We start from the raw sequence: 9,460 nt of genomic DNA, 5'->3' as shown, positions 1-9,460 counted from the left end.
GAGGTCCGGGCGGGGTTTGGGAAAAAAAAGGTCTTTTTTAAAAAAAAAAAAAAAAAAAAAAAAAAAAAAAAAAAAAAAAAAAAACCAACTGAAAGAATCCTATGTATTCCATTGGACCACAATGCAATAAAGATCAAAATCAACACTGAACAAAGTGCTAGTCCCTCCACAAACTCATGGCGACTGAACAACACACTCCTAAACAATGAGTGGGTCAAAGGAGAAATTAAGAAAGAAATAACAGAATTCCTGGAATTCAATGAAAAGGACAATATAACACAAGACAACCTCTGAGACATTTTAAAAGCAGTCCTAAGAGGAAAGTTTATAGCTACAAGTGCCTACATTAAAAAATTTGAAAGAGCCCAAATAAAAGACCCCACACTGCACCTTGAGACCCTGGAAAGGTAAGAACAAATAAAACCCAAACCCAGCAGAAAAGAAGAAATAACAAAAATCAGAGCAGAAATTAATGAAAAAGAAACAAAGAAAACAATACAAAAAAAAAATCAATGAATCTAAGAGCTGGTTCTTTGAAAAGCTAAAGAAGATAGACAGACCCTTAGCCCAGTTAACCAAAAGAATGAAAGAGAAATTCCAAATCAACAAAATCAGAGTTGAAAGGGGAAATATCACAACAGACTACTAAAAGATCCAGACCATTATAAGCAAATATTTTAAAAACCTATACACTACTAAATTTGAATATCTAAAAGAAATGGATGGATATCTAAAATCATGGGAACTACCAAAGTTAAACCAAGAAGAGATCAACACTTTAAACAGACCTATAACATATAAGGAAATTGAAATAGTATTACAAAGCCTCCCAACTTAAAAAAGCCCAGGCCCAGATATATTTACAGCAGAATTAAAGAAGATCTCCAACCAATACTACTTAAAATTATTCAAAACCATAAAAACAGAGGGAGAACTCCAAAATTCCTTCTATGAAGCCAGCATCATTCTAAAATCCATACTGGGTAAAGACACAACTAAAACAAACAAACAAACAAACAAAAAAAACAAAAATAACAAAACTATAGACCCATATCCTTAATGAACATAGATGTGAAAATTCTCAACAAAATACTTGCAAACCACATACAAACACACATCAAAAAGATCATTTACCATGATCAAGTAGGCTTTATCCCAGAGATGCAGGGATGATTCAATATACGCAAGTCAATAAACATCGTTAACCATATAAATGGACTCAAAGACAAAAAACACGTTGTCTTCTCAATAGATACAGAAAAGAATTTTGGAAAAATTCAGCATGGATTTATGTTCAAAATTCTAGAGGCTATTGGACTGGAGGGAGCATACCTCAACATAATTAAAGCTATATACAACAAATCCACAGGCAATATCATTCTAAATGGCAAAAACTGGAAGCATTCCCATTAAAATCAGGAACCAGAGAAGTATGTCCACTATCTCCACTTCTTTTCAAAACAGTGCTTGAAACTGTTGCTAGAGCAATAAGACAGGAGAAGGAAATTAAAGGAGTACTAATTGGAAAAGAACAGGTCAAACTATCACATTTCACAGATGATAGGATGCTATACCTAAAAGATCCCAGATTCCACCAGAAAACTTCTAGAACTGATCAACACTTTCAGTATAGTGGCAGGTTATAAAATCAATCTACAAAAATCATTAGCCTTTCTACATACCAATAACAAGCAATTGGAGAAAGAATACAGGGAAATGCTCCCATTCATAATAGCTGAAAAAAAATATATGTATCTTGGAATAAATCTGACCAAAGACACCAAAGAGCTCTACAACAAAAATTTTAAATTGTTAGAGAGAGAGATTGAGGAAGACACCAGGACATGGAAGGACCTCCCATGCTCATGGATAGGAAGAATTAATATTGTGAAAATGACCATTCTACCAAAAGCAATATATAGATTCAATGCAATCTCAATCAAAATCTCCATGATATACTTCACAGAATTAGAAGAAAAAAAAAAAAAAAAAAACTATCCTTAAATTCATATGGAAGCACAAATGACCCTGGATAGTCAAAGCAACCCTGAGCACAATGAGCAAAGCTGGGGGGATTACTATACCAGACCTCAAAGTATACTACAAAGCTATAGTCTTAAAAACAGCATAGTACTGACAGATAAATAGACACATAGATAATGGAACATCATTGAAGATCCAAACCTGAGTACACACAATTTCAACCACCTGATACTTCACAAAGGTGCCAAGAACACACAATGGGGGAAAGACAGCATCTCCACCAAATGGTGCTGGCAAAAATGGATCTCCACCTGTAGAAGAATGAAACTAGATCTTTATCTTTCACCTTGCACAAAAGTCAACTCTGAATGGATCAAAGACCTCAATGTGAAACTGGAAACCCTGAAACTATTAGTAGAAAATATTGGCAGTAACTTAGAAGATATAGGTGTTGGAAAGGATTTTTCTAAATTGGACAGCAGTTGCTCAGGAATTAAGGTCATCAATCAACAAGTGGGACCTCATTAAAGTAAAAAGCTTCTGTACAGCAAAAGAAACAATCAAAAAAGTGAAGAGAAAACCCACAGAATGGGAAAAAAAATCTTCACCAGTACACATCTGACAGGGATTTAACATCCAGAATATATAAAGACCTCGAAAAACAATAAATCGAGAAATGAAATGACACGATTAAAAGATGGGCTAAAAATCTAAACAGTTCTCAAAGGAAGAAATAAAGATGACCAAGAAATATCTCAAAAAGTGTTCAACATCATTAGTAATTAGGGAAATGCAAATTAAAACCACCATAAGGTATCACCTTACCCCAATCAGACTGGCTAGGATCAAGAGAACAAATGATACCAAACGATTGGTGAGGATGTGGAGAAAAGGGAATGCTCATTTATTGCTAGTGACATTGCACATTTGTGCAACCTCTATGGAAAACAGTGTGGAAAACTCTTTAGAAACTAAAAATGAACCTACCATATGACCCGGTTATACCACTCCTTGGCATATACCCAAAAGATGAAATAATGATTTTTTCAGGTAAATGGATGAATCTAGAAACAGTTATACTAAGTGAAGTAACACAGACTCAGAAAAACAAATGATGTATGTTCTCCTTCATTTATGGATCCTAGCACCAAATCCTTTTAAATTCCAGGTCCTTTTAATAAGATGATGCTATACAGCAGTCCCTTTTGCATGAAATAACTAACATCATCATGACTTCAAGTGAGCCTGATCACTAAACATCATCACAACAGGCTTGTTGATGGTTGTGCTCATTCATTAAAGGAGGGCCAAGCAGGGTCATTGGACCCTCACCGCATTATCCAACCATTCTTCCCAGCCAACTGTATGTAATTTGACCCTAATCACACATGGCCTGTATGTAATTTGACCCTAATCACACATGGCCTCCTGGATTTGAGGAGGGCTAAAATATACAATCCAGAGAAGGTTAGGAGGAGAAGGCATGACCCATGCTGGGTAAAGGCTTTCCAGTGTGCATACACTCAGGCTATACATACACCTTAGCAACCCCTAAATTATCTCGGTAAGTAAGCTCAATAAATTCATTGGTTCCCCAGTAAAACTTTAATCAAGCATTGGCTCGACACTAGAACCTTGACAGGGAATAAGCATTGCTTAGCATCCCCAGGAAAAGGAGTCTCACAACAGATGAAAAATTTGTTAATGCTATTATGTCTCATAATTATTTTTTTAAAAGAGAAAATGAGAATGTAAAAGATGTTAAAGGGATATGGAATTGGAGATATTTTCCAAAATAGAAAAAATGAGAAAGCCTAAGCAAGTGACGAAGTTCTGTTTAGGTTTGTTATGATATATAAAGGATGAGACAAAAATAATATACACATAATCTTAAAATGTCTATAGTCATAGTTTAGTCAACTAGTTTAAGGAGCAAAATATATACCTAGTCAAACTTTATCTGAGAATATTTGGGTTTTTTTAATTTTTAAAAATATTTTCTTTATTATTTTTATTTTATGTGTATGTGTATATTGCCTGCATGTACGTAAGTGCACCTGTGTCGTGCAATGCCCACAGAGGACAGAAGAGACTGTCAGATCCCCTGGAACTGGAGTTACAGACAGTTGTTAGCTGCCATGTGGGTGCTGGGATTCAAACCCAGGTCTTCTGCAAGAAAAGGCAGTGTTCTTAACTGTTGAGCCATATCTCCAGCCCCAGTATTTTTTTTTTTTAACCCAAGGCTTATCTTCATAGCACATGATAATTAAAAGTACCAGACTGGTGGAACTAACTTTGTTGGATGTTTAACAGCCATAGTCTGAGGCCTATATTAATGTGGTCAGAGGGACTTAAAGGACAGTTTTTGCTCCTTGCCCTCAAAGGTCGCCTAAGTTCCAGGGGACTATGGAACATCTCTCAAAATGTCCTGTAACTGTGGTGAGTCACCTGTTCTCTTCTTCAGGGAAGCCATGGAGACCCTACAGATGGACTTGAACCAGTGTCCAGTCTACAAAGAGGAGGGTCAACTCAGAAGAAACATCTCATTCATGCTTCCAAGTGAAGCCAGACATGGTCAAGCAGGACTTTTGACTTAATCTTCACATAGATGGAACTGGTAAAAGAAAGGAGCCAGGAGCTCCTCCTAAGCGCATGTGACCCCTGAGGACCAGATCCTCAAAGGACCTTAATTGTAAAAATAAATTGATTTATTTGGGCCAACTGTTTGGTCTTAAACAACCAAAAGGAAAGTATAACCAAAGAGTAAATTCATCAGTATATTTCTTTAAGAGTTCAAGGGATTACACTTCCCAGACATTAGGCTTAAGTCTATATAAAAAGTTTAGACAATTATTTCTCATTGATGATTTTGTTCCTAACCAGAAAGTGCTGCTCTGATGTAAGACTTCAAATCTTGGTCTGCAATACTGTAGTGCCCACCTGCAGCTAAGGGAGACAACACTCTGTTGTTCTGAAATGATGAATGAATGTGTTTTCTCCCCCTATCTAGAAGCCTTTGAGAGGGAACTGACACTGATTCTAACCACTCCAACAGCTATCAAAATACCTGAAAGCAAATCCTGAATCCATCACTCTAGAGTCCAGCCTTGGCAGACAATAGAAAAATGAGGAGGAACTCAATAGAGGGATGTGTTTGGAAGCCCTTGTCAAGAAATTCCAATGGACTTTCATGAACATTTGAAAACTGCCCTGTTCTGACTTCTTTCTAGTTCCCTGTCTAGAACCTGTAATGCCAATTACTCTTGCCTTTACTTCTTCACATCTCCTACTCACGATTCAAGGACTTTCTTTTCCCCTTAGAGATAAGAGTTATGCAATTTGGGAGTCTTTTAGATAGACCCACTAAAGGGATACCACAATTGCCTCACCCTGCATCCCTGTTCAGCATGGAAGAAGCCAGAGTGGTCTGCGTCCTGATTCCCTATTGGCAATTTGGGTAACCTCTTCAGAGGTTGGTGTGATAAGAATAGGAGGTAGAAATTCACTAGGCAGTTAAGGTAAAAAGACCTCAAAGAAAAGTAGCCAGTTTCTTAGCTAAAAGTCAAAATGTCCTTGGGCCTCTTAGCAACATACTCTGTTCCAAAGTCCAAAAATATTGAGGGGAGCTTGTATCTAATCCTTAAAAGAGTTTAGGGTTACCTCTTCAGAGGGGGGCATGTTAGAGCAGCCAAAAGCCCCATAAAAAATAAATAAATCAAAGAAGAAGAAAGAGTACATGAAGTTATCCAAAAAAAGTGATGGGGGGATACGGGGGTATTTGGAGGGGAGGGAGTGGGCATGGATTTTATCAAAACACCTTATATGCATGTATGTTCTCAATAAATTATTTTTTTTTTTTTAAAAAAGTCTGCAGAATGCTGGTCCTCGGACAGGTCTCCTATATTAAACTTCAAACACCCAGGGCTCAGGAAGCATCGCTGAAGAGGAGGCAGAATGACTGTAAGAGCCAGGGAGGAGGTACATGACCATATGAAAAGCGAGTCCTGCAAGCTCTTGGGACCCTGCTCATATGAACCTACAGCAATGATATCACCATGCACAATACACATGCAAACTCAAGCAGACAAAAACCCAGCACCACTGGGGAAATGGACAGAACACCTAAACTTAGCTGAAGAAATATTGGCAACTGATTACTGCTACGTGAGAAGGAGTTGATCTTCCTAAAGTGAGGGACTCTAGATAAGCTGAATAGAACTCTTGATCAACTTGCACTGAGGGACATCTGGGGACACTAACATGACATAATAGGCTTTAACACAAATGACTGAATGCATGAATTCCAGTGGGGGAGTGTCTATGGGGGACGGTACCAGTGGGGATGGGGATATAAAGATGATAAGGAGTGACTGAGATGTTCTATATGAAATACACAAAAATTCAATAAAAAACAAATTTAAAAATAAATAAATAAATAATGAATGAAATAGAGGGGGAATCTCTTATAAGCACTCTGTTCTAGAGACATGACTCTCTCACCTTATAATTGTCAATTAATACATATCACTTTTCGACAAAGCTATGAGTCAGTCATTGGAAATGGATCATTACTATTTTTTTTTAATAAAACAGATTCTCGTCATGCTGTAAAGTCAGGTAAGGACTTCCCCGAAACACTGTCTTAAGAGTATCAGAAAGTCAGAAAAGGTAGCTTGCCATGTGTATAAAACACTAGATCAATATTCTCCACAACATGAATCCCAAACTCTTTCTAGGGCAAATACTATGTAATGTCTCTTTGCTATCAAAAGTGAGTTGTAAATATAATATGTTCTTACGCTTCATTTAAAAATTCAGTATTATAGGGGCTGAAGAGATGGCTCAGTGTTTGATTGTGTATACTTCTGGCAGAGGATCCAAATTTGGTTCAAAGCACCCATCCTGGGCAGCTTCCAACCACCTACAACTTCAGCTCCGGGGGAATCCAAGATCAAGATCTCTGGCTTCCAAAGACACCTGCACTCATGTACACACACACACACACACACACACACACACACACACACACACACACACACATACACATACACACAATTTTAAAATAATAAAAATAAATTTAAAAATCAGTATAATACTCTAAATAGGAAGACAGAAAAATGGTTTTAAATAAAATAACATGTATCTTCCCATAGAAATCTAGAAAACCCCACACAATAATGAGATACTTGTAACTTTTAAATCACCAAAAATATAAATAATACAGAGGTAGGTGAACAGAAGCTACACTAGTGACCACTATTTCCTAAAACTGTGAAATGCTCTCAATGAATTCTGAACAAAACAAATATGTCCACAGCATTCATATGATATAACTCTTCTGAGTCCTATGTATTCTGTCTCCAATCATAAAAATGTCATAATAATTACTATTATCCCCTTTTATTAATAAGAGAATTGAGTCCCAGTGTGTGTAAGCCACTTGCTGAAGATCATTTGGGTAGTGCTAAAGATTTAACTGAAATTGTTCTTCTTCAAAGCTTTATGCCCATTAAAAAATGGCACATAAGCCGGGCGTCATGATGCACATCTTTAATCCCAGCACTTGGGAGGCAGAGGCAGGCGGATCTCTGTGAGTTCAAGGCCAGCCTGGTCCACATAGTGAGTTCCAGGACAGCTGGGACCATAGGGAGACCCTGTCTCGAAAAGACCAAAAAAAAAAAAAAAAAAAAGGCACATAAATTGGGACTGGAAAGATGGCTCAACAGTTAAGAGCACTGGCTACTCTTATAGAGGACCTGGGTTCAATTCCCAGCACCCACATGAATGCTGACAACCATTTGTAACTCCAGTTCCAGGGGATCTGATGCCTTCTTCTAACCTCTGCAGGCAATGCACAACAGGAGTTGACTTACATACATGCAGGCACATAATACACATAAAAAAAATAATAATAATAATAAATATATTTTTGTTTATTTTTTTGACAGGGTCTCCCTAGTCACAGCCCACCTGGAAGTCATGATGTGAACCAGGGTGGCCTCACCTCACAGAAATCCACTTGTCTCTGCCTCCCGAGGGTTGGGATTAAAGGCACACACCACCACGCCAAGTGTAATACATTTTTTTAATTACACATAAATATTAAATTTCTACATATGTATATGACATAGATGATAGGTTTTTAATGACTTATCAGCTAATAATTATCTGGTAAGTAAACAGAAACTCAAGTGGGACCTAGAGCAATTCTTGTTTGGTTGTATCTCTATTTTGTAGAATCTGTGGTCCTCCTTGCACCACATGCCAGCTGAGCCTCCTGTTCACTGGTGCAACCAAACTGACCCCACAGAATTCCAAGATATTTTCTTACAGTGGAAACATGAAAGGTTAAAATCAAAAGATATGAAATTTTATCTTTGAGTTTTTCCAACGTGTTCACCTGGGTTAAGTAACCATTTATAACAGGTCTCCATTTACTGGTCTCCTGATTGAGGATACTAACTTAGAGCAAAATTGTCCAAGCTAAATGTCAATGGGGAAGGCAGATAACATGAATAAAAAAAATAAATCAACGGTAAAGAGAGAATCTCAAACCATCATCATCAACTCTTATGATCCTATTTTTGAAGTATGGAAAAATAATTATCCTAAGTACAATAAAAGCTATGCAAAGGGGAGACAGAAGCACGAGTCTAACACACTTAGAAGCTGCTTTTGCTAATAAGCTCTGACTTCTCACTTGAGCTCACAAAACTAAAGCAAGCTGAAGGACTGTCATCTCTGCCTTTATTTTGTGTCTGTCTCTTTTACTTGAGTCATCTGCCTCCCTCTGCGTGTAGGCATGCTAGTGACTGAGGACATCTAGAACCCTGCAGTACCAGCTTATCTCATTCCCTTTTAACGATAAAGGCGCAAAGAATAATTGTACTAAACCTCTAATCTCTTGGATTCCAGGAACAGAAATTCCTAGCAGGTAGGACAGCCCACTTCCAAAATGCTGTCTCTTTTACTTGAGTCATCTGCCTCCCTCTGCGTGTAGGCATGCTAGTGACTGAGGACATCTAGAACCCTGCAGTACCAGCTTATCTCATTCCCTTTTAACGATAAAGGCGCAAAGAATAATTGTACTAAACCTCTAATCTCTTCGATTCCAGGAACAGAAATTCCTAGCAGGTAGGACAGCCCACTTCCAAAATGTAGGACAGCCCACTTCCAAAATGAGAATACTTATCAACGATGCAGCTGCACTTTGGAAAACACAACTGCAGGAATCAAACTGAAGCCCTTTAGCAATGGCAAGGATGAAGAGATCAGCAATTTATCAAATCAACAAGCAGGGCTGGGGCAGGGACAGTGACGGGCAAGACTACGACATGGTGACAGGCCTGCTGAATTAAGCGTACTTGTCCCTGCCCCAATTCTACTGTTCTGTTGAAGCCTAGAGCTTGCACTAGCACCATGAAGATAAACTTTGGGTCACCAGACCCCTCTAGTCTTCCTGCCATGTACTGATTAG

This window comes from Nannospalax galili, unplaced genomic scaffold (genome assembly GCF_000622305.1).
Source record: "Nannospalax galili isolate Female #2095 unplaced genomic scaffold, S.galili_v1.0 scaffold380, whole genome shotgun sequence".
NCBI classification, from domain to species: Eukaryota; Metazoa; Chordata; class Mammalia; order Rodentia; family Spalacidae; genus Nannospalax; species Nannospalax galili.
The sequence above is the reverse complement of the archived record's forward strand: the minus strand, read 5'-3'. Positions refer to the sequence as shown.